A 26,972-nucleotide genomic window follows, 5' to 3' on the forward strand; every position below is an offset into this window, starting at 1 on the left:
CACTGTCAGGATACTTCTAAATATGAAAAATATACAAAGGAAATTCACTGAATATTCCTATCTGTCGCTTTTTATGACCTTCCCAGATTTCTAAATGTAATGAAGCTGACAAAATATGAAAAACATGATGCACCCATCACACAATAAATAAAAACAGCTGCCAGCCTCTAATATCCATAAGAAGCAATGGGAATATGTGATAATATAAAATAGGATGTAACAGGAATAGGAACTTATGCAACTCTGGAATGGAATGCTACATAACTTACAGTTCTGTTCCAAGAGAAAACCAGCTGTGAAAGGATAAAGACAGCACTCTAGTGCCATGCATACTCTTTCAGGTAATTATGTATCTTAACTACTGCAATGAAAGCACCTCACTTCATAATCAATTTTTATCTCTGGGGGGTATATATTTCTGCACAATGTAAACTAAAGGGAGAATTAGTGGTAACATATTTCATTTGTGGTAGTTTTGTTGTCCTTACAGCTTTCTCGAACAATGCTGATGCCCAACAGTAAACTGGTAAGGAAAGTTCCATTTATTACAGAAAAAAATGGAATGCAATGATTATGCTAAGAAAACATGAGAAACTAACTACATTTATGAAGGGGAAAAGCAATGTATAATCCCTTTCACCATTCAATTCCTAATTCATAAATAGCATGCAGATGAAGAAAATCAAACAATTATCAGAGTTGCAGCCACAGGTACAAGGTGCAAGATTAGATAATCTCTTCTCAGACACTACACCAAATCCATGTCACATTACATGATGCACAAAATGGAAATAAAATTTCTGAACTCCCTTGTAACAAAACTGGAACAATTAGAGGATGCCTCGGTGCCTAGTTATTCTATTTACCAATTCTGATGAAGAGGCAAAGTGGAAAAAAATTTGAAAAATTGTACGTTCCTTCAAACAGAATGGAGCATGCATTTGCCTGAGGCAAGAAAATCATAATTCCATTAGGAAACAAAAATTTTGTACAAGCTTACACCAATGTCAAAATGACATTTTTTTACACCAAGACTGATACGAATATTTACCATTTAATCAATGTTTAACAAATTGTTAACACACACGATGAACATGGGCTGTGTCTGTAGTGAGACAAAAATATGAGAGATGGACTAAGTAGATTCTCTGTTGGATTTCTCTTGAGAAAAGGTCAAGGGTATGACCAAACAGAAGATGGAATGACGACAAAAACAGCAAGACAAACTTTATGTGAAAACAGAAGATCATAACATGCTCCTTGACTTGTGTACCACATGGCATTAGATACAGCTCCGCACTGCTGCCTAATGAACAAAATGCAAGCATACAAAATATCAGACTATATGTAATTTTACTGAAAGGTTCCTAGCAAACAGAACAGCATGTCATTCTTAAAGGATAGGTATCTTAAGGTGTGAAAGCAGCTTTGGGCGTACCCCAAGGAAGTGTTGTAGGACTATTACTTTTCACAATATACATAAATAACGTAGTAGATAGTGTTCGAAGTTCTGGGGATTTACGCAGATAATCCTATTGCACACTTAACATAAAGCACATAAATATGCATAAAAATCCTTTACTGTACGATTAATTTAACACCTGGGAGTATGTGTATCAAGTGATTTGAAGTGGATTGGCCATGTAAAACCGACCACAGGTGAGGCAGATACCAGAGATTCATTAGACAAATCTGTATGAAGTGCAGTACACCCACAATGAAGGTAGCTTAGAAACCTTTGTTTGACAATGCTTCAATATTGCTCATCAATCTGACCAGACGGGATTGATAAAGGAAACAGAATATCCACAAAAGACCAGCAAGCTTCATTACAGGTTCATTTAGTAATCAAAAATGTTTCGTGGAGATGATCAACCAACTCCAGAAGCAGACACTGCAAGAGAGACGATGGGCCAAATGGTATGGTTTACAGCTAAAATTCTTTGAGTGTGTGTTCCTAGAAAAGTTAACCAGTGTATTGCTTCCCCCTACATACATCTCATGAAAAGACCATGAAGGTAAAATTACAGAGATCTGACATCATGTGGAGGCTTATCAACTAGCTTTCTTCTCGCTGACCAATTGTGACGAAAAGGTAAAGAGCAACATCACAGCAGTACATAATGTCCTCTGTCACACACCATAATGTGGCTTTCGGAGTATACATATAGAGGTATGGTGAAGTGTAGGAGTGGCCCGCATTTAGCAGTGTATGATAAAAGGCTGTTCACGATATAGCAGTGGATAGGATACACAGTATGGCAAAGGGGAGATACCAAGTGGTTATAATTACAGTGAAGCTACTCATGGAGGTACAGTGTGGGCTGTAGTTATCATATGGCAATGAAAATTGGTAGATACACTAATGTGTTAATGCAAAACCAATTTACATCGGAAAAAAACATCAGATCCAATTGTGGCCACCAGGGGCAAATCTGGTTCGGCACAACATTTGTATAACTGTCAGACAAGCCATAACGTGAATGAATAGTACGGCTATTCGGAAGAGATTCTATGCGCTGTTAGTGAAACTGTTTTATGTGAACAGCAGCAATTACAGTGCCATATTGAAAGAATATTGCCGACAAACATCTGGAGAGTCCCGATGTCATTAAATGGTTTAAAGAAGACTATAGTGGAATTCATAAACACAGGTGAGGTTGCTGTGGCACCTAGAAGAAGAATGTGTCCTATCCCAGTGAAGGTCAAGACGAGATTGCTTCTACTGTAACCGAGCATGCAGCAAGTGTCTGCCCTGGTCCATTCCATGGCCAGAAAGTTTTGGCATCTATATTACACTGGTACCCATACAAGATCCAGAGAACAGAAACCTCAAGATCCGCAACAACATTCTGGATATGCTCTTCATTTTCTGGCATGGACTGAAACAGACAATATGTGACCGAGAAATATTCTATGGTGGGTCAATGCACATTTTACACTGCAGAGTGCAATGAATACACAGACCTGCCGAAGTCTGTGTACTGTGAAACCGTGTGCTGTGCACAATCAGTCACTGTACTAGCCTTATGTGAGTGTGGTATAGATTCACAAGCACTTTCATTCTCAGTCCATTCTTCTGTGAAGAGAATATACTCAGGAGGCCTGCCAGATGTACTGTGACTAACTGCACAGCATCAAAACTTCCTTGTACACCAAGTGATTCCTGAACTAGAAAAGTGTAACTGTGTAAACTATTGTTTTCAAGTAAGATGGGGCAACACCTCATGTCACTATCCCAGTGAATGATCTGTTTAATTCAACCTTCCATGAATGTTATCTCCAGAGCTTCCCAACGCATGGTCTGTGATTATCATCCGACTTGAATGCATGTGACTTTTGGCTCTGGGCATATCTAAATGGATGCCTTTACCATGGACATGTTAGGTCTCTACCTGACACAGGAATAAATTGTTCAGGTTCTGTCAGACCTGCTGTGACCAAATGTTGATCACATCGTTTTATAGCTGCAGCGTCCCCTTTACATCTTCGGTGCTCATATTGAGCAAAGCGTCAGTTAATAATGAAGTCAGCATTATGCCTTTCTCATTTGTTTGACCTTTTCTGCCCGTGTCCCATTCCAATCAATTACATATGGAAGCACTTCTAAATGACTTTCTTGCATTCACAGTACCATATTTGCACCTCTCGGCCAAAACTGAAACCTTTTTCCCCCTAGCGTAAATCGGTTCTGCATTAACACATTAGCATATCTGCCAAGTTTCGCTGCCAAAAATGACTAGCCACAATGTGATTCAGAATAAACTAAATTGTAGATGCATCCACTTTTCACAAATTTATTGAAAACTACACTTTTCACAATTATTTTCTTGCTCTCACAATTAACTGTCAGTTTATTTCATTTTTCTTGGCCAATTTCAGAGCTTTTAGTAGCAAGACTGTAAATACAAAGTGAGGGAAAGCGTGGCACAGAAACTTCAAACAACTATAAAAGAAAAAGAATTAGTTTTGTGTTACACACGGAAGTAGAAAGTATCAATTAACTAAATCATAGGAAACAATTGCCCAAGAGACATCTGCAATTAAGGAGAGTAGGGAGTTGTGTGTAACATGAGGCATGCATATACCAGGTGTACAGGTATGAAATGAGCGTTAAGATACAAATGTGTCGATAGGGAACATTTGTTGTGAACAAGTCAAAAATTTTTTTGTTTGGTTGCTATGACATCTGTCGAAGATATTTAGTATACATCGAGTCATGGAACAAACATGTTTTCATCAGAATGAGATTTTTCACTCTGCAGCGGAGTGTGCGCTGATATGAAACTTCCTGGCAGATTAAAACTGTGTGCCCGACCGGTTAAAACTGCGTGCTCGGTCGGGCACACAGTTTTAATCTGCCAGGAAGTTTCATATCAGCGCACACTCCGCTGCAGAGTGAAAAATCTCATTCTGGAAACATCCCCCAGGCTGTGGCTAAGCCATGTCTCTGCTATATCCTTTCTTTCAGGAGTGCTAGCTCTGCAAGGTTCGCAGGAGAGCTTCTGTAAAGTTTGTAAGGTAGGAGACGAGATACTGGCAGAAGTAAAGCTGTGAGTACCGGGCGTGAGTCGTGCTTCGGTAGCTCAGATGGTAGAGCACTTGCCCATGAAAGGCAAAGGTCCCGAGTTTGAGTCTCGGTCGGGCACACAGTTTTAATCTGCCAGGAAGTTTCATGTTTTCATCAAGTTAACAATGTTGAATTTTGTACCAGAAAGTGATGATTTGCAGAAAGCATTAATTTTTTGTTTTCATTTGAAAAATAGTGCTGCAGAGTTGCATCGAATGCTTGTCAAGGCATATGGCGATCATGCTGTATCAGAAGCAACATGCAAAAGATGGTTGCAACAGTTCAGAAATAATGATTTTGATGTAAGAAATGAAGAACGTGGAAGACCACCAAAAAAGTTCGAAGATACCGAACTGCAAGCAATATTGGATGAAGATGATACTTTGAGCCAGATGCAAATGGCAGCAATGCTAAATGTTGCACAACAAGCTATGGGAAAGATCCAGAAGTGTGGAAAATGGGTGCCACATGAATTGAATGAAAGACAGATGGAAAACCAAAAAACCATTTGTCAAATCAACATGAAAGAAAATCAGTTTTGCATCGAATTGTTACTGGCGATGAAAAATTTATTTATTTTAAGAATCCTAAATGGGAAAAATCTTGGGTTAATCCGGGACAACCATCAACATCGACTGCAAAACCAGATCAATTCGGCAAGAAGACAATGCTCTGTGTTTGGTGGGATCAGAAAGGTGTGGTGTATCATGAGCTTCTAAAACCCAGTGGAACTGTGAATACTAATCACTACATACAACAAATGCTCAATTTGAACTATCCATTGATTGGAAGAAAGACCAGAATAGGCCAGAAGACATGGCAAAGTAATTTTTTTACACGACAATGCACCTGCACACAAAGCAAAACTGGTTCAGGATACAATCAAAACACTTGGCTGGGAGCTGCTATCCCACCTGCCATATTCACCAGACTTGGCCCCTTCTGACTACCATTTGTTTTCATCAATGGGACACGCATTGGCTGAGGAACACTTCGATTCCTACGAAGAAGTCGAAACTTGGGTGTCTGATTGGTTTGCTTCAAAAGACGAGCATTTCTGTTGGCGCAGTGTCAACAAATTGCCAGAAAGGTGGTCAAAATGTATAGAAAGCAATGGTCAGTACTTTGAATAAAATGTTTTTACTTTTCAATTCAAAATTAGTGTTTCAATTTCACAACAACAAAAAATGCTCATTTCATACCGGTACACCTGGTAAAGGGTGAGAAGTCTTAACACTCCTTTTACTTCGCGATTGGTTACACATATTGAAATATGGTTTCTGGCAAAAGGTTACAGCACCGAGGTGCATGTATGTTTTTAGCATTGATGCCAACAGAGATACCGAAGCAAGTACATTTTTTTAAAATGGAAACTTATACTACATATAACAGCATTCATTAGCTCTTGAGAAGACAATTACAAGTGATGTGGCATTTGTCTATGCTGACATTGAAATATGCCACCAAAAAATTCGAGAAATTTCCTAGAGTTTGAGAGCAAGGGGGGCCAGAATCGACATTAGTGCAAACACTGGCATGTACAGCTCTCACGCTACACTGTCATAATGTCAACGCATTTTCCTGTATGTTTATCTGCACTGCAAGCCACTTATTTCTGCTTCAACATTCATTAGATGCAGATGTGTAAACCAATGAGAAGTTGGATACACTACTTTTATAAGGTGAATATAAAAGAAATGCCACAAAAACAGTACAGCAGTACAGAGCTATTGATTCAGATCACGAATGACCAACACATCAGGTAACTGCGCAAATAATTAAGATTGCTAGTGTGGACAGGCTGCTGTAATGTCAAAAAGAGGGCAAGAAAGAAGACTGCAACTGACAACACTAAAATACTGTTCTGCCTACAATCCCACGAATCCACACAGTGGTACGACCCATGTTGCTAAGGAGTGTGGAATGAGTCAGATGAGTGTCATTCGCATCCTGCATCAACAGAATTTCTATACCTATCATCTGTCACTACCTCAAGCACTAGACAACCATGATTTTGAATGTTTTACAGAACTTCAGCAACTGAGAGATGACCCTACATTTTCCCAACATGTGCTCTTTACCATTGGGGCGACGTTTACTCATCATGCTAATGTAAATTTGCTTAAAATGCATCCGAAAATCCACACTGGCTTCATCAGGGGCAACAACAGCCATGGAGCGTATATGTACGGTGCACCATCATTCCTATCTTTGGCTTCCAAGACAACTTTCTGTATAGGCCCACTGCACATGGCACTCAGTGAAATCTCGCAGGAGGAGAGAGGGATGGCATTTGTGGATGAGGTCCTCAACAGGCTCATTATCCACATGTTCACGAGGGACAGCTATTTCTGGAATGTGAGTGATGTGGGTAAAAAGATACAGAATGGTATGCATTATGGACAAATACCACCACTCCACCCTCAGCCTCTCATGACCTGCATCATCCTCCTTGTGAATGGTGTAGCCGTAGAAGCACAGTGTTGCTTCAAGACTTCGAATGTGTCTTATGTACAGACAAGGGCCTATACTCCTTTAAAAGCTTCAGTTCTGCAACACATGTACTTAAATTATTTACATTATATTTCAGTATAGGAACTATTAATCAGAATGATCAGGTAAGGGTGCTCCTTCCCCTTCTCTCTCCCTCCCACCCTCCCCCTCCCCTCCCCCTTTGTGACACATGCTGGACACAGATTGGAGAGAAGAATGATGGATCTGCATAATCAGCATTAGTATCCAGCTTCAATTCAGACAAAGCTTTGTTGACAATGATATTACCTCCTCTGTTTCAAGCAAGGTTTCTTTTAGTTTTGCCTCTTCCTTGGTAAGGATTTTGCATTTTGTTCTTGTGGTTAGGATCTTTGGCTAAGATTAAACTGTTCAGTGCATTTAGCTTTGTGGCTGAGGGTTATGTCTGCATTTTGAAAGTGACCTTTGCTAGAACTGGCTTAGGAGCACCTGCAGGCTTAGTAACACAGCTATTATTGGATGTACATTTACTTGTGTCAAAAACAGTTATCCACATTTGCATGGCAACAGAAACGCTTTAGCTACGTTCACTCTAATTTCTTGAATTTTCCTTTCTTTGTAATTACTTGAGTAACTCACTCTAAAGCCTGGCATTGAGTATAATGATCCAGCTTCGTGGGCATCTTTCCCACGTGTTACCTAGCTATTGTATCCTCTTGTGGTGTGACTATATCTTTGACTTTTATAGCCAAGGTTCAGGCTGGGTCACTAGGACTCACCATCAGTCTAATAAGCCTTTCTGTGCTGTGGAAGTGCATGCAAACAAAGTTAGAATCAAAGAGGGTAGTCTTCTGCAGCTTCCATTCACTCAAAACATCGTATTTTTAACTTCTGTTATAACCCCTATTCCTCATTCTCTGTGGAGTTTGATGCCATTACTGAAGCTAAGTGTGTTGTGCTTTTCTACTGCCGTAGTGTACTGACCAAATTCCCTATAGTTCAGAAGTGTGTTTGCTTGTCTAGATGTGGCAGTTTCAACCAAAAGCATCCCTTTATGAAGTTGCTTGACTGGCTTTATAGTTCTATGAACACACTAACATTTTGTTGACTAAGAGACTCAGTGCATCCCTTAACTCACTTTGCCACAATTAAGACTTTTTGACAAATTTGTGCCCTGTTACAACTATTGAGGTTGGATGCTCTTAATGTGGTTGCATGTCGTCTCCTTTGGGGGACCCTCTTACTTGTGTGCAGCTGGTCATTCTAACAGCACATTCTTACCATTGAGCGATCTGTTTTTGTGTGAGGTTCCACACTGTTCGCACTATAACTATGGATCTACACAGCCCCATCCCAGCAGAGCTTCACTTGGCTGACTAAGGCTGAAATGCAGCAGGTTTCCCTAAGGTTCTCTACTAATGACTTGTCTAAATAGCCATCTATCGAATTGATATTCAACCCTGCTTGAGATTGAGGATTTTTATACAGACATTTATACAATCCTCAGTGTCCAAAACATACAATCTTGCACGATCATCCCCCACAGTGGTCACTGGAGCGTGTTCAGAATTTAAAGTAACAGAACACTGGTGGCATTTTCCAAACCATAACTCAGAAAGCCGGACTTCCCTTTGTTCATTACTGGCCACCACAGGTGGGGGGGGGGGGGGGGGGGGGCAGGGGTTAATTATACAGGACACTCATCCCAAGGTTACACTTCCAGTATGGAGAAGAGAATAGTACTGGAAAGGCATGGAGCCCTACATATGCTCACCAGAGTTGTACATTCCATGTGGGAGATGGTTATGTTCTTGTAGTGTTTGTTATTGGTGACAAATGGAAATTGTCAAGCATTACATGTACAAGCTACAGCTATTGTGTCCTGTATGTGAACTTCATCAGGCAAGCAGATACTGCATTGCTAATCAAGAAAGCTTAATTAATATTTTCTTAAACCTACCAATGCACAGCTTTTGAACTGCCAGATAAGTCTCACAGTCATGAGAAAGAAGTAGGTGGCATAGACAATTCCTTAGTAAGTTTAAAATCACGGAATTTTTTACTCAACTGCAGAAAACTTACGTGAAACTCAGAAACTACAAATTTTATTGGTAAACGATGGGAACTGTTACAGATATGAAAGAAAATGAGCTTCAGGACCTTAAAATGACCAACAACTGGAAAATACTTGGAGAGCAACAGTACTGAGGCTGCACACACTGGATTTTTAAGAATACATGAGACCCAAGATAGAAGAACATCTTAATTTATTATAATGGTACATATGTAAACCAGAATCCCATAAGATTAAACATCCAAAAAAAGACCCACTGGATTTGGTGGTCTGAAAGTTCTGCCTACTGTTGGGCACACGGTATCAGCAGTATTTTATGGTTCCAGCCAAGTGTGATTAACAGAAATATCAACTTGATACAAGGGAACTGTTGCACTAACACAACACATGACCACTCCCTAGATTTAATTCTTGATAACTTGCACGTATTTAAATGGGTGGATGGATGGATGGATGCAATGACAACCTACTTTCATGAAGAATTATACAGTGCCTTCCTTTCTTCCACTTCAATTCAGCCAGACATTAGGTGTATGCTGAAATATAACTTCCTAGGCACCTAGTAGGGTACCACAAGTTTTCTTGTTCTCATACACAAAGATTTTGCATTTGTCATTTTCCCTTTTAGTGCTTCCAGTCCTGATAATTCATGTGCATCTCAAACCCCACTCTCAGCTGACATTAAAAGAGCCTTAAACTATTCCATACAGTTTCTGTGTTGTCTTTGTTCATGAGTGAAATGACTCAAAGGTACAGCATAGCATATAGGACACAACTTTATGGTGTCACTAGTTACATTTTGACTGCAAATGATGACCTTACATCCCCCACACCCCTTATCTGCTGCTCCTTTTCCCTGAGAGAGGGAATTGTTTCTGCAAAGGGTGGGTGGCGGTGGTGGTAGTGGTTGTGAAAGAAAGATGAAAATGGAATACAATGTCACAAAATGAATGACTTGTATTAGTTGTCATTAAACATGTGAATAAGCTTAACCAGGAACAAATAAAGCAATGCTGCAATTTTCATCTTTTAACCCATTTGCATGTTTTGACACAATATTTCCTTCCTGGCAGGTGAGCTTCACATAAGTGATGAATATTATTTTACAATTTACGTAGCTAATGATTTTAAGGAGATGAGATCTGGATAAACTGACTAAACCAGAGGTTGTACAGAGTTTCAGGGAGAGCATAAGGGAACAATTGACAGGAATGGGAGAAAGAAATACAGTAGAAGAAGAGTGGGTAGCTTTGAGGGATGAAGTAGTGAAGGCAGCAGAGGATCAAATAGGTAAAAAGACAAGGGCTAGTAGAAATCCTTGGGTAACAGAAGAAATATTGAATTTAATTGATGAAAGGAGAAAATATAAAAAATGCAGTAAATGAAGCAGGCAAAAAGGAATACAAACGTCTCAAAAATGAGATCAACAGGAAGTGCAAAATGGCTAAGCAGGGATGGCTAGAGGACAAATGTAAGGATGTAGAGGCTTATCTCACTAGGGGTAAGATAGATACTACCTACAGGGAAATTAAAAGAGACCTTTGGAGATAAGAGAAGGACTTGTATGAATATCAAGAGCTCAGATGGAAACCCAGTTCTAAGCAAAGAAGGGAAAGCAGAAAGGTGGAAGAAGTATATAGAGGGTCTATACAAGGGCGATGTTCTTGAGGACAATATTATGGAAATGGAAGAGGATGTAGATGAAGATGAAATGGGAGATAAGATACTGCGTGAAGAGTTTGACAGAGCACTGAAAGACCTGGGTCGAAACAAGGCCCCCGGAGTAGACAACATTCCATTGGAACTACTGACGGCCCTGGGAGAGCCAGTCCTGACAGAACTCTACAATCTGGTGAGCAAGATGTATGAAACAGGCGAAATACCCTCAGACTTCAAGAAGAATATAATAATTCCAATCTTAAAGAAAGCAGGTGCTGACAGATGTGAAAATTACCAACTATCAGTTTAATAAGTCACAGCTGCAAAATACTAGCACGAATTCTTTACTGACGAATGGAAAAACTGGTAGAAGCCAACCTCGGGGAAGATCAGTTTGGATTCCGTAGAAATGTTGGAACACGTGAGGCAATACTGACCTTACGACTTATCTTAGAAGAAAGATTAAGGAAAGGCAAACCTACGTTCCTAGCATTTGTAGACTTGGAGTAAGCTTTTGACAATGTTGACTGGAATACTCTTTCAAATTATGAAGGTGGCAGGGGTAAATTACAGGGAGCGAAAGGCTATTTACAATTCGTACAGAAACCAGATGGCAGTTATGAGAGTCGATGGACATGAAAGGGAAGCAGTGGTTGGGAAGGGAGTGAGACAGGGTTGTAGCCTCTCCCCAATGTTATTAAATCTGTATATTGCGCAAGCAGTAAAGGAAACAAAACAACAATTCGGAGTAGGAATTAAAACCCATGGAGAAGAAATTAAAACTTTGAGGTTCGCTGATGACATTGTAATTCTGTCAGAGACAGCAAAGGACTTGGAAGAGCAGTTGAATGGAATGGACAGTGTCTTGAAAGGAGGATATAAGATGAACATCAACAAAAGCAAAACGAGGATAATGGAATGTAGTCGAATTAAGTCGGGTGATGCTGAGGGAATTAGATTAGGAAATGAGACACTTAAAGTAGTAAAGGAGTTTTGCTATTTGGGGAGCAAAATAACTGATGATGGTCGAAGTAGAGAGGATATAAAATGTAGACTGGCAATGGCAAGGAAAGCGTTTCTGAAGAAGAGAAATTTGTTAACATCGAGTATAGATTTAAGTGCCAGGAAGTCATTTCTGAAAGTATTTGTATGGAGTGTAGCCATGTATGGAAATGAAACATGGACAATAAATAGTTTGGACAAGAAGAGTATAGAAGCTTTCGAAATGTGGTGCTACAGAAGAATGCTGAAGATTAGATGTGTAGATCACGTAACTAATGAGGAGGTACTGAATAGGATTGGGGAGAAGAGTTTGTGGCACAACTTGACAAGAAGAAGGGACCAGTTGGTAGGACATGTTCTGAGGCATCAAGGGATCACCAATTTAGTATTGGAGGGCAGCGTGGAGGGTAAAAATCGTAGAGGGAGACCAAGAGATGAATACACTAAGGAGATTCAGAAGAATGTAGGTTGCAGTAGGTACTGGGAGATGAAAAAGCTTGCACAGGATACAGTAGAATGGAGAGCTGCATCAAACCAGTCTCAGGACTGAGGACCACAACAACAACAATGATTTTGATTGGTGATACAGCAGTAGCAGGCTTCAATCTACTTGGATAGACATTCTGAAACAACTAATTCAGGTTTCATCTAGTTAGTACGTCAATGTGTGCAACTTACTATCAATAAAAAGGTAACTGAATATTGATCAAACCTGGCTTACATTTTAGTTGTGATAGCCACTTCTCATGAGCAATCATAATTACTACTTCAAAGTACAAAAATCCAAATTGCTAATAAAGTATGAAAAGTGCACTTAAGATGTTAGAACCTGAGCCGCACGGGGTTAGCCCTGCAGTCTAAGGTGTTGCAGTCACGGACTGTGCGGCTGGTTCTAGCGGAGGTTCGAGTCCTCCCTCAGGCATGGGTGTGTGTGTGTGTTTGTCCTTAGGATAATTTAGGTTAAGTAGTGTGTAAGCTTAGGGACTGATGACCTTAGCATTTAAGTCCCATAAGATTTCACACACATTTGAACATTTTTGTTAGAACCTGAACTCTGTTACTAACAAAGAGACTACAAGGCTTCAAAATCAACCTATCAAAATTCACTCAACATTGTGTTGTGTGTTCAGATTACAGAAGAACAGTAGAACATCTTCAACTATAACCTTAAAATGTGTTTTAACATCTGATCTCAAAACTTCAAAGAAAAGGAAATTAAGTATGGATCAACTCCACTCACAAATCCCCTCCATATAAAATGATTAAAAGCTTCAAAGTGGACACACAGAACCAAATGGCATGTTCACCCCTTATCCTGGACATTTCTCCAGTGAATGCTCTGTCTCTCAAGAAACCAAAATCAGTCTGATGACTGCCTGAATAAATATCTCAAAGAATCAAGTAATGAGCATGCACCTGAAACTCTGAAGTATTGCCATTATAAATGGTTACACTATTATTCCTTAGTTTAGAAGGCGTCAACGATTCCCATTAATTCACCTCAGCACACATTAAAATGCCTTTTGTACACAAAAATCTTAATAATCTGAACTGTAAAGTTTGATTTCAGCACAATGAGATTACTATTAAAGGAGTATAGTTACATTTTGTGAGAAACTTTTTTATGGGTGTTGGAATTAGTTGGCCAGTATAATAATCCAGTCTTCAGCCTGTTTACTTCTTTGGGGTGAAAGGGCCATTGCTTTTCATCAGTGCCTAGAAACTACTGATAACATGAGCTCTGTGCTATACAGAGATACTCCGGCTTGAAGAATACAACAACAAACTGAGTAATTTAGACTCGGTAAATAACAAAACCACAATTACATTATTTTCAGGACACACATTATTCATTGCGTTCTATTAAACCACATAAAATACCACCATGATTTTAAAATTAAATGATTACAATTTAAATGATTACAATTTTCTCTATGTATGTATGTATGTATGTATGTAGGTATGTCTTAATTTGAAACAATGATACCCATTCCCAGATTTATTTCAGGGACTGCTATGGACATCTATAACAGTTTTCTTTATACAGTTGACACTGTTGCAATCAATTTGATAGCTGGTCTACAAAAACTGATGTGTGTTTTAGTGGAAAACATTTTCTGTGTGAGAAACTCTGATAAGGAAACTTATGAGATGCTACCCATAAGTTCCCAAAATCCAACACTAAACACAATCACATCATACAAGACTTATTCAACACCATCACTTTCAAAGTAGTCCCCAAGGGAGTCCAGATACTGGTTCCAGGACTTCTGCCATGAATGGAATGCACCCTGGAAGTCTCTGTCCCTCTGAGCGTTCAGCACCACTTGTGATTCCACCTAAATTTCTTCTATTGTGACAAATTTTATGGTCATATTCATAAACGCAAATTTCGTCACCTGTAATGACCTTAGAAAGAAAATCTATTCATGCATTGCTCTTTCTGATCATCACTCAGCAGTTGTGGCATGAACTTTGCAGCAATCCTTCTCATGTTCAATTTTTCCGACAAAATCTGCAGGCATGTGCCATATGATAGTCCCGTGATGTTATAAATATCTTGAACAATTTGCCTGTGAACAAAACCGACATTTTCTGGTGTAATGTCAGCAGACGGTTGTCGATTTGTTTAAGGATTAAATGGATCAAATTGTGAGGTCATCAGTCCCTCCTACTTGAAATAGGCAGGGCAACAAAACTACACACAAAAGAAGGCCCTACTGCACAAAACACAAGGTAAGAAAACCCCAAGGTCTACTGAATGTCAACAAAGCCTAGATAAAGGAACAATGAAGATAAAAAGGTGGAGGGGGGGGGGGGGGTGAAGAAAGATGGGAAAGGTGCCCGGTCCAAGGAGCAGCAGGCAGACTTATGGGGGAGATACGTTCTGCCACTTACTCAACAACACACAGTAAAAACTAGTGACATGGACAGGGCACGAGAATCACAAGACAGTAGAAAATCACAATTATATGACATTGGCTAACCGCCAATAAGTGTTGAAGCATTTGGTTGTGGATTGAGTCTGGCCCCGGAGGAGGAGGAGGATATTAGTGTTTAACGTCCCGTCGACAACGAGGTCATTGGAGACGGAGCGCAAGCTCGGGTGAGGGAAGGATGGGGAAGGAAATCGGCCGTGCCCTTTCAAAGGAACCATCCCGGCATTTGCCTGAAGCGATTTAGGGAAATCACGGAAAACCTAAATCAGGATGGCCGGAGACGGGATTGAACCGTCGTCCTCCCGAATGCGAGTCCAGTGTGCTAACCACTGCGCCACCTCGCTCGGTCTGGCCCCGGAGTGATGTTGGGGCAGAGAGCAAGAGCACTGGCAAATTCCCACTCACTAAATGGGGCATTATAAGGCTCAAGCAATGGCGAATGGAAGATAATGGGAGTCGTTCCAGATGGAGTTTGAGAAGACAGAAAGTGGGTGGATGGCAGACTGATGCTGAGGACAGGGTGAAATGACAACCAAAACGATCATCGATGGAGTCCGAGCTGGTGAGGATAACACTATTCAGGGAAATTCCCTGGGCACCCGTAGGAAGATGGCAGCCAAAAATGCACCCGATTGTTGCACACATGCACAGAGGGAGTATGCACCCTTACAGTAGCAACATATAGTTCCAACAAAACAGTTTCTTGCATTTAATTAGATAACGAACCTAGGCAAAAATTTGTTTAAAGGCCACAGTGTGGTGCGCATGATGGCAGTCTTTAATAACAACAGCAATTTTGGGAGTCCACCAAGGGACAGTCTTCCCTCAGGGAGATCCAAAAGGGGGGGGGTGAGGGAGGGAGGGAGGGAGGGAGAGGGAGAGGGGGGGGGAGAGAGAGAGAGAGAGAGAGAGAGAGAGAGAGAGAGAGAGAGAGAGAGAGAGAGATGAGAGAGAGAGAGAGGGGGGGGGGGGGGGGAGATTGCTGAAGCACCTGCTGAAAGGGTAGCATCAGTAAAACTCTGTACGGACTTGTCAATGTCTTCATGTGGTGGAGCAGTTGGGATGGCAGCAACAGAACAGACATCCCAATCTGCATCAGCATCAGTAGGGGCCCACATAGAAAAGTGTCCCCACTGATTTGGGGGAGGGAGAAATCCAAGGCTACAAAAGAAGGCTACACAAAAATGTGTGGGAGCTTCAGTGTTGAGGAGGCAGAGATCAAGCCCTGCCAGCAAGTCATCATCAATCCTGCCCAGTCAGTGGTTGCAGTACGACCCCACAAAGGGTTATCAGTGTCAAAATCCCCAAGGAGAAGGAAGGTACGAGGGAGCTGTCTAAGGAGGGTACAAAGAGCAGGAAGCATAGCAAACCAGTCTGAGGGTGTGATAAAGATTGCATATTGTTACCACACAGAGTAAATGGATCCAAATGGACACTGCTTCCAGTGCGATTTGTAGGGAAACCCAGGAAGTAACAATGAATATGTGGACCAATGTACAGACAGCACCAGAGGCTCGCAAAGGGCCAACCCAGTTCCAGTCCAAAACACTAAGAGTTGGTGAATGAGTATCCACAAAGAGAGATTCCTGCAAAATAACACAAACGTACAGAGTAGAGAGGAAGAGCAATTTCAGAAGGTGATGACAGTAGCCATTACAGTTCCACTGGAGGAGAGTAGTACAAGAGCCCAGATGGACACTGTGCCAAGTCAGTGTTCGCCACTGGCAAGGATGGAGTGATGTCCATGAATGTAAGATCGAACCCTGATTGAGGGGGAGGGAAGCGACACCTTCTGGGATGTCAATGGAGGGGGGGGGGGGGGGGGGGGGGGGGGAGCACTCTCCCAAGACTTACACTCCTCCTCTCACAACAGGTGGAGGTGTGGTTGGGAAGAGAGCAAGTCACAGCAACATCAGCATCCAAAAGAGAATGAGTGGCCTAGAGACCCACAGGGCGTGTGTCCAACAAAAAGTAACAAGCTTCTTGTCCTGGAGATGCCTGGGTGGGGGCTCTTAGAGTGGAGCCAATCACTGGCAGGTGCCAGAGAAGAGGGTTTGTTCTCAGGATGAGGAGAAGCAGCAGTTCTGTGAAGGGAGGAAACAACAACCACCAGGAAGGAGGGAACGGTAAGGGGGGACAGGATGGAGGTGAAGAGGAAGGAATGGAAAGAGGAGGAGGATGATGAAAGGACACAAACGAAGCAAAGACTGACAAAGCCGGACAGTAGGATATATAGGAGACGGTTTTGAAATTCCTGAATCTTCCTTTCCTTTTTATAGATCAGGCAATCTGGCTAGCAAGAAGGAAGAATGTACACCAGAACAGTTCATGCACTAGGCAGTAGGGAGCAAGGAGTCCCCACATGGAGAGGGCAGCTGCAGTTGCGACAAATAGGAGTCACCACACATCGTGAAGAAGTGTGATCAAAATGGAAACACTGATGCATGTAACACGTGTTATGCACTTCTAGCAGCACTCAGGATGTAAAGTCATTTGCAAGTATGGGTTATACAAATTTCAGCATCTTCTGAGTAGAATTTCATGGGTAAAATCTCAAATGTTCACAGGGCAAAATGAACAAGACAATGGTTACACAGTGCCATTTTTTCATGTTGTACTTCTGGCATGTTATCATCGGTGCAAAAGTGAACTAAATCCAATGATAATGGCAGACCAAGATTGAGAAATTCACAAGTCAAATTACAGCGATGTTGGCGTTTCATGATGTAAGTTCCATCCTCTGTACAACCAAGCACACACTGTATGTTGTTGTTGTCTTCAGTCCTGAGAATGGTTTGATGCAGCTCTCCCTGCTACTCTATCCTGTGCAAGCTTCTTCATCTCCCAGTACCTACTGCAACCTACATTCTTCTGAATCTGCTTAGTGTATTCATCTCTTGGTCTCCCTCTACGATTTTTACCCTCCACACTGCCCTCCAAGGCTAAATTTGTGATCCCTGATGCCTCAGAACATGTCCTACCAACCGGTCCCTCCTTCTTGTCAAGTTGTGCCACAAACTCCTCTTCTCCCCACTTCTGTTCAATACCTCCTCATTAGTTATGTGATCTACCCATCTAATCTTCAGCATTCTCCTGTAGCACCACATTTCAAAAGCTTCTATTCTCCTCTTGCCCAAACTATTTATTGTCCATGTTTCACTTCCATACATGGCTACACTCCATACAAATACTTTCAGAAACGACTTCCTGACACTTAAATCTATACTCAATGCTAACAAATTTCTCTTCTTCAGAAACGTTTTCCTTGCCATTGCCAGTCTACATTTCATATCGTCTCTACATCGAGCATCATCAGTTATTTTGCTCCCCAAATAGCAAAACTCCTTTACTACTTTAAGTGTCTCATTTCCTAATCTAATTCCCTCAGCATCACCCGACTTAATTTGACTAAATTCCATTGTCCGCGTTTTGCTTTTGTTAATGTTCATCTTATATCCTCCTTCAAGACACTGTCCATTCCGTTCAACTGCTCTTCCAAGTCCTTTGCTGTCTCTGACAGAATTACAATGTCATCAGCGAACCTCAAAGTTTTAATTTATTCTCCATGGATTTTGATTCCTACTCCGAATTGTTCTTTTGTTTCCTTCACTGCTTGCTCCATATACAGATTGAATAACATCGGGGAGAGGCTACAACCCTGTCTCACTCCCTTCCCAACCACTGCTTCCCTTTCATGTCCCTCGACTCTCGTAACTGCCATCTGGTTTCTGTACGAATTGTAAATAGCCTTTTGCTCCCTGTAATTTACCCCTGCCACCTTCATAATTTGAAAGAGTATTCCAGTCAACATTGTCAAAAGCTTACTCCAAGTCTACAAATGCTAGGAACGTAGGTTTGCCTTTCCTTAATCTTTCTTCTAAGATAAGTCGTAAGGTCAGTATTGCCTCACGTGTTCCAACATTTCTACGGAATCCAAACTGATCTTCCCCGAGGTTGGCTTCTACCAGTTTTTCCATTCGTCAGTAAAGAATTCGTGCTAGTATTTTGCACCTGTGACTTATTAAACTGATAGTTCGGTAATTTTCACATCTGTCAACACCCGCTTTCCTTGCGATTGGAATTTATTATATTCTTCTTGAAGTCTGAGGGTATTTCGCCTGTCTCATACATCTTGCTCACCAGATGGTAGAGTTTTGTCAGGACTGGCTCTCCCAAAGCCATCAGTAGTTATTATGGAATGTTGTCTACTCCTGGGGCCTTGTTTCGACTCAGGTCTTTCAGTGCTCCGTCAAACTCTTCACGCAGTATCTTATCTCTCATTTCATCTTCATCTACGTCCTCTTCCATTTCCATAATATTGTCCTCCAGTACATTGCCCTTGTATAGACCCTCTATATACTCCTTCCACCTTTCTGCTTTCCCTTCTTTGCTTAGAACTGGGTTTCCATCTGAGCTCTTGATATTTATACAAGTGGTGTCTGTATATGTGTGGATAGATATGTGTGTGTGGTGCGCGCTTTTCCCCCCTAAGGTAAGTCTTTCCGTTCCCGGATTGGAATGACTCCTTACCCTCTCCCATAAAACCCACATCCTTTCGTCTTTCCCTCTCCTTCCCTCTTTCCTGATGTGGCAACAGTTTGTTGCGAAAGCTTGAATTTTGTGTGTATGTTTGTGTGTCTGTCGACCTGCCAGCACTTTCATTTGGTAAGTCACAGGATTTTTCTGTGGAGGATGAAAAAGGCATTTTTCTTTTGAACTACTGTTATTTATATATGGCTGGTTCAAACTACGATGTCATCGGCCCTTTGTTCCTAATAAAACAATGCCGCAAGTGCGAGAATATAACAGATGAGACGTAACACAAAACAGAAAGAAAGGCAAAACCACAAGAACGAAGGAAAGGTTCATTCACTAAAAAGAACAAAAGAGACAAGAAAACAACAGAGAGATATAAGAAACAGAGAGTAAAACAAGGAAGCAGATTACAGTGGCCGGCCGACCACGAAAAGAAGAAGGAAAAGCCAGCCACCCTGCAACACATTAAAACCTATACCCTAAAGGCACTAGGATGGAGGAGACAGAGGGACAAAGGACATGAGTTAAAACTCAGATTGAGTGATGAAACCCACCCTCACAGATGAAACATAAAATCAAATCAGCCGATGAGGTGTTGTCCGTTAAAATCAATGAAACGAGTCCGGCAACCGAAGATGAAGTCACAGGGCAGCCACAGAAAGGCAGAGCAGAAGAATAAGAGCCACTGTCAACCAGGTGCCGCACCAACACTAAAGTGGGTCGCCCAGGCATAGCCAATGCGGAGTCGGCAGAGAACCACCTAGTCCCTGCGAGAGGCCATCTTTGAGGACTTCCACACATTCGTGGTCCCCTTAATGGCTCGCAGTTTGTTGTGTGTACTGAGATTTTGCCATTGCGTCTCCCAGAGCTGAAAAACTTTGCTGCGTAATCATGAATGCAGGTCAGTTGCAAGGATACCCATCTCCAGAAATGGTTTCCGCGTAGCCTGTTTGGACAGCCTGTCAGCAAGTTATTTCCTAGGATTCTGACATGACCACGGGTCCAGACGAACAGCACCGAACGGCTGGGCCGCTTCAGGGCATAGATGGACTCCTGGATGGATGCTTCCAAAGGATGACAAGGATAGCACTGGTCAATAGTTTCCAGCCTGCTCAAAGAGTCAGTACATATAAGGAAAGACTCACCAGGGCATGAACAGGGATACTGAAGTGCAATGACCACCAGCTCTGCAGTGAATACACTGCAGCCATCAAGTAGGAATGCTGTTCAATATGGCCACTGTGAACGTAGGCAAAGCCAATGCGACCATCAGCCATAGAGCCGTCAATGTAAACATGTCGAGAATTGAGAGGAAGTGACAGCGGAGAGCCGCGGGGTTAGGGGCATGTGAAAGGTCCAGACGAAGCTGCAGTAGAGGTGTACACCATGGAGATGTACGTGAATTGACCGCAAGTAGTGGTGGTAAAGGGAAGGACTTCAGTTTGGAGAGAAGGGACTGCACACAAACAGTAATTGTTAGCCCCGACCTGCGCAACCGATGCGGGAGGTGGACTGCTGCAGGTGGGAAAAGGAGACGGTAATTCTGATGCTCAGGAGAACTACGAATGTGTGCTGCGTAACTGGCGAGCAGTTGTGAACATCTGATCTGCAATGGAGGTACCCCAGCCTCCACGAGTGTGCTGGTCACCAGACTCGTCCTAAAAGCTCCTGTCGCTAGTCAAACCCCGCAGTGGTGCACAGGGTCAAGTAAATGCAATGCTGAGGGTGCTGATGAACCATATATAACACTCCCATAGTCAATTCGGGACTGGACAAGGGCTCTGTAGAGCCGCAGCAGCGTAGAGCGATCTGCACCCCAATTGGTGTTGCTCAGGCAACGGAGGGCATTTATGTGCTGCCAGCACTTCCGCTTAAGCTGACAAAGATGAGGAAGTAAAATCAATTGTGTGCCAAAAACCAGCCATAAGAATGTATGTGTCTCCACTACAGTGAGTGGACAGTCATGAAGGTAAAGTTCCGGGTCCAGATGAATGACATGACGCTGACAGAAGTGGAAGACACATGACTTTGTGGCTGAAAACTGAAAGCCGTGGGCTAGAGCCCATGACTGCGCCTTGTGGATGGCTCCCTGTAGACAACGTTCAGCAACATGAGTACTGTAGCAGCAGTACGAAATGCAGAAGTTTTCTGCACACAGAGAAGGTGAGATAGAGGGCCCACAGCTGCTGCCTAGACAGTTAATGGCCACTAAAAATGGAGACACACTCGATACAGAGCCTTGCGGGACTCCATTCTCCTGGATATGGATGAAACTATGGGAGGCACAAACCTGGACACAGAAAGTATGGAGAGAGAGAGGAAGTTTTGGATAAAAATTGGGAGTGGGCCCTGGAGACCCCACTCATACAATGTGGCAAGGATATGAAGTCGCCAGGTTGTGTCATATGCTTTACGTACTTCAAAAAAGACGGCAATCAGGTGTTGCCAACTGGAAAAGGCTTTTAGGATGGCAGACTAGAGGTACCCTGGCGGAAGTCGCCCTGACATGGAGCCAGTAGGCCACATGACTCCAGAACCCAAACCAACTGCTGACATACCATACATTGCAGCAGATTACAAACAATGTTTGTGAGGCTGATGGGCCGATACCTATCCACATCAAGCAGGTTTTTACCAGGTTTGAGCACTGGAATGCTGGTGCTCTCCCGCCATTGCAATGGAAAGATGCCATCGCACAAGATCTAGTTGGAGATGATGAGATGTCACTTGTAGTCAGATGAGAGATGTTTAAAAATCTGGGTGTGGATCTGGTCAGGCCCAGGAGCTGTGTTGGGGCAATCTCTAAGAGCACTGAGGAGCTCCCACTCTGTAAATGGGGCATTATAGTATTCACCGTGGCATGCAGTGAATGAGAGAAAGTTCCCTTCCAGCTACCATTTGAGAGTGTGAAAGGCTGGTGAGTAATTCTCCAACACAGAGGCTCAAGCAAAGTGCTCAGCAATCGCGTTTGCATCAGTAGATAAAACGCCATTTATGGTAACACTGGGAACACCTGTTGACGTCTGGTACCCGAAAAGACGTTTGATCTTTGCTCAGACTTTGGAAGGTGAAGTATGGCACCCAATGGTCAAGACTTATCTCTCCGAACACCCCTGTTTCTGTCGTTTGGAAAGTTGGCGAGCACAGGCACAGAGCCGTTTAAAGGCTATGAGGTGCTCCAGGGAAGGATGTCGCTTATGCCGCTGTAGAGCTCACCGATGTTCCTTAATTGCTTCAGCGACTTCCGCTGTGGCTAAGCCATGTCTCCACAGTATCCTTTCTTTCAGGAGTGCTAGTTCTGCAAGGTTTGCAGGAGAGCTTCTGTAAAGTGTGGAAGGTAGGAGACGAGATACTGGCAGAAGTATAGCTGTGAGTACTGGGCGTGAGTCGTGCTTCGGTAGCTCAGATGGTAGAGCACTTGCCCGCGAAAGGCAAAGGTCCCGAGTTCGAGTCTCGGTCGGGCACACAGTTTTAATCTGCCAGGAAGTTTCAACCACCAAGGGACTGCCTTACACTCGTGCACTCTAAAGAGCGAGGGATAGTGTTTTCGGCTGCAGAAACAATTGTCGTAGTCACCTGCTCAACCATCACATCGATGTTCCCAAGTGGATGAGATTCAATGGTGACAGCAGAGGTGGAAGTTTCCCAAGTCCATCTTGTTTAAAGCTGACCTGGGCAGGCATCCGTGGGGGGCTGACGCTGGGGCAGTGACAGGAAGATGAAGTGGTCACTATCACAAAGTTCTTCATGTGCTCTCCAGTGGATAGATGGGATAAGTCCTGAGCAGCAAATTGATACATCAATGGCCGAGGAACTACTATGGTCCACACTGAAATGTGTGGTGGCCTCAGTATTTAAGAGGCAGAGGTCGAACTGAGACAGTAAAAGTTGACATCTCTGCCCTCTGCCAGTAAGCATGGTGTCACCCCACAAGGGGGTTATGGGCATTAAAATATCCCAAAAGTAGGAAAGGTTTAGGGAATTGATCAATCAGCACAGCTAATACATTCAGGGGTACTGCACCATCTGGAGGAAGGTATACATTGCAGACAGTTATTTCCTGTGTCTTCCTTATTCTGCAGCCACAGCTTCAAGAGGGGTTTGATGGGGCACAGCATCACTACAGGCTGAGTTTAGGACAAACACCTGACACTCAATTATAGTCACTACATTTCCTTTAATATCCCTTATACCCAGGGAGGGCAAGGGTCTGCATTGCCGGGAACCAGGTTTGCTGGAGGGCACTGCAGATAGCAGGTGTAAAGCTTAACAGTTGACATAGCTCAGCCAGACGGTGGAAAAAGCCACAGCAATTCCACAGGAGGATGATATCATGAGACTGGGAAGGCACGGAAAATTCAATGAGGCAGTATACACCTCTGAGTCACCTGCTGCCACTGACTATTGCCTGAGCAGTCTGTATCCACTGTGTCTGAGGCTCTGGCGAGATCTAGGTCCTCAGTGGATGCCAAAATCTACACCCCATTCTCAGACACAGAGCTTGTAGGTAGCAGTAGTGCGGGGTGCCACCGCAATTTCCTAGGGCTTAGGGTTTTTCCTTTTTGGTTCTCTCTCGCTGCTCCTTGGGTTTCCCTGGCTGGGAGGACTTCACTTGCTCAGTCTCCGGCCCCCGAGGATGAGCGTGAAGCCCTAATGACCAGCTGCTTTTTGGGCTCTTCAGCCACTGGCATATGTCCTCTTTCCCCTAGCAGAAACCTGGGAAGGGAGTGACTTTAGAGGCCCCTTCCTAGCGAAGAGAAGCCGAAGAAGACTCAGGCTTCTCTGGCTTAAAAGTTGGGACTGACATCCCCGATGGTTTGCACGCGGGGAGGGGGGGGGGGGGGTGTTGCTCCTGAAGTAGGTAGTGCAAGAACACAGGAACATCAAGGGGAATGCCCCCACCTACCATAACCACCATCAAGGGGGCAGGTGTAGTCGTCTGACTCAGAGGTGATGGTTGGCAGAGCTGATGGTGCCAGAACTGTTGTAGCAGCGGCTTAAGACGATGCCATACGCACAGGATGCAGGCATTCAAAGTTTCTCTTAGCCTCAGTGTAGGTCAGTCTGTCCAGGGTCTTGTACTCCATGGTTTTCCTTTCTTTCTGGAGTATCCTGCAGTCTGGCGAGCAAGGAAAATGGTGCTCTCTGCAGTTGACATAGATGGGAGGTGGGGCACATGGAGTATTGGGATCTGACGGGCATCCGCAATCTTGACACGTGATGCTGGAAGTAAAGCAGGAAGACATATGGCCGAACTTCCAGCACTTAAAGCACCGCATCGGGGGAGGGATATAGGGCTTTACATCACGGCGGTAGATCATCACCTTGACCTTCTCGGGCAATGTATCACCCTCTAAGGCCAAGCTGAAGGCACCGGTGGCTACCTTATTATCCATCGGACCCTGGTGGACATGCCGGACGAAATGTAGACCTTGTCACTCTGAACTGGCGCGCAGTTCGTCAGACTGCAAAAGAAGGTCCCTGTGAAATATGATACTCTGGACGATAGTCAAGCTCTTATGGAGCGTGATGGTTACAGAAACATCCCCCAGCTTGTCACAAGCGAGTAACACCTGTGACTGGGCAGAGGATGCTGTTCTGATCAAGACTGACCGAGATCTCATTTTGGTCAAGCCCTCCATCTCCCCAAAGTTGTCCTCTAAAGGCTCAACAAAGGCTTCATCGTCATGAAAGATTCCCCATCAGCTCTCAAACACACAAGGGGCAAATAAGATCTGCTGACATCCTCAGCCTGACATTTCTCCCATGGTGTGGCTGGCTGGGAGGGGAACAATTTGGGTTCATACTTCTGTGCATTGAATTGAGCTCGTGAACACTTAAGAGACTGCTGGTCTTTCACCACCAGCAAGAGATGATTGACTACGCTTCATCGCATGTCATCCGCCCTGATGCCACCCACTCGGACCAGCGGCCCTCCCCACGGGCGCCACCCAGCCACAGCAAAGGCCACCTGGCAGGATGGCCATTGCCGGTAGTCCCGATGCCCCAGGGGGATGGGCATCTACCCCTTGGCATACGTGGGGAGTTAACGGCGCAGGCATCTGCAAAGCGATCCCTGTGTGGTCAGGGGGCTACAACCAACAGGGTACAGGGTGGCCCCACCACAATGGACTGGCTACTGTGCTGGATATCAGGTGCAAAGAAGTCCATGGTCGTCATCTTCATCTCTCTTGGTCTCCCTCTGCAATTTTTACCCTCCAATACTAAATTGGTGCTCCCTTGATGCCTCAGAATATGCCCTACCAACCAATCCCTTCTTCTCATCAAGTTGTGCCACAAATTTCTCTTCTCTCCAATTCTATTCAATATCTCCTCATTAGTTATGTGATCTACCCAACTAATCTTCAGCATTCTTCTGTAGCACCACATTTCAAAAGCTTCTATTCCCTTCTTGCCTAAACTATTTATCGACCATGTTTCACTTCCATACATGGCTACACTCCATACAAATACTATTATTGAAAGTCTAATCTGAACAAAACAACAACATACTCTATGACGACCACCAATATCAACTAATAATTATGAGCTTCAATTAACAACTGAACACACAAATCCTAAAAAAACTAATTCAATACCACTTTTTCCCCACGCATCTCAATGAAAATTATGTGCATAAACACTCATACTATCTTACACAACAAAAACCGAAAAACTATAAAAATGTACTTACCAACTAAATTCATCTGAATTCTAGGCTGGTATATCAACCAAAAAAAACAGAATGACAAACATTAATGCAACCTGACAAAGAGGGGGTAAACAACCTGGGAGGTATATAGAGGACAGCCAGTGTGGTGGAAAGGGAGGTGGGAAGGGAATAACAAAATCAACATGACCTAGTCACCACCACAGTGGTCACCATGTGGTGACCATTGTAAGGAAGGGAGCAAGGGGAGGAAGTAAGCAAAAGATCCATGGCAGAGAAAGTGCCATAAGCAACACTAAAATGGGTAGGGGAACCATCACAAGTTTTGATCCACGGCAAATCTATCTGTAAGGAGGAACAGACACCAGACGAAAAAGCACTGCCCTACAAGAGGTGATTGGCATTTAAGTCCCCAAGGATGAGGAAGGGAGGGAGAATTTGCTGAAAGTTGGCAACTAGGTCAGTGGGCAAAGGTGGCCTGTCAGGAGGGGGAGAGATTGCAAACGGTGACCGTAGATTCTCAGTGGACCCGGATGGCAGCCACTTCCAATGTGGCACAAAGGAGGACCCATCTACTAACAATGTCTGTATGGACCAATGTGGAAACACAATTAGAAGCCCTCAAAGGGCCAACCTGGTTCCACAAAGGCTCACTGAGTGAGCATCAGTAAAATGAGATTTCCAGAGTATGACAAGCTACAGAGTAAAAGGAAATGAAGGATTGCAACTCCAGAAGGTGACAGTAGATCCATCACAGTTCCATTGAATAAGAACAGAATGAGGATCCAAATGGGAGGTAAATAAACCAAAGCCAGACACACTGTCTGGGCACCATCCGTCACCAACAAGGATGGGGTGATGTCCATAAACAAAAGGTCAGACTCAGGTCTTGAGGGGAGTTGGCACCTCCGGGGCCTTGTCCTAGTACTTCTGTTTCCTCCTCCTCCTCCTCCTCCCCCCCCCCCCCCTCTCTCTCTCTCTCTCTCTCTCTCTCTCTCTCTCTCTCTCTCTCTCTCTGGGAGCCTCACTGTAGGATGGATGATCAAGGGA

The 26,972-nt window shown here is 43.4% G+C and overlaps 1 protein-coding gene and 1 non-coding gene across 2 annotated transcripts in view; both read right to left on the reverse strand.

Annotated features, from left to right (window-relative positions):
• Nucleotides 1-26,972, reverse strand: part of LOC124786266 (mitochondrial import receptor subunit TOM22 homolog) — a 59,408-nt gene that overhangs the window by 2,151 nt on the left and 30,285 nt on the right. The gene's annotated exons all lie outside the window — the stretch shown is intronic.
• Trnaa-cgc lies at nt 14,988-15,070 on the reverse strand. The gene has a single exon. It is a non-coding gene; the product is annotated as a tRNA-Ala (tRNA).

The sequence above is a fragment of the Schistocerca piceifrons genome, chromosome 1 (assembly GCF_021461385.2).
Source record: "Schistocerca piceifrons isolate TAMUIC-IGC-003096 chromosome 1, iqSchPice1.1, whole genome shotgun sequence".
NCBI lineage: Eukaryota > Metazoa > Arthropoda > Insecta > Orthoptera > Acrididae > Schistocerca > Schistocerca piceifrons.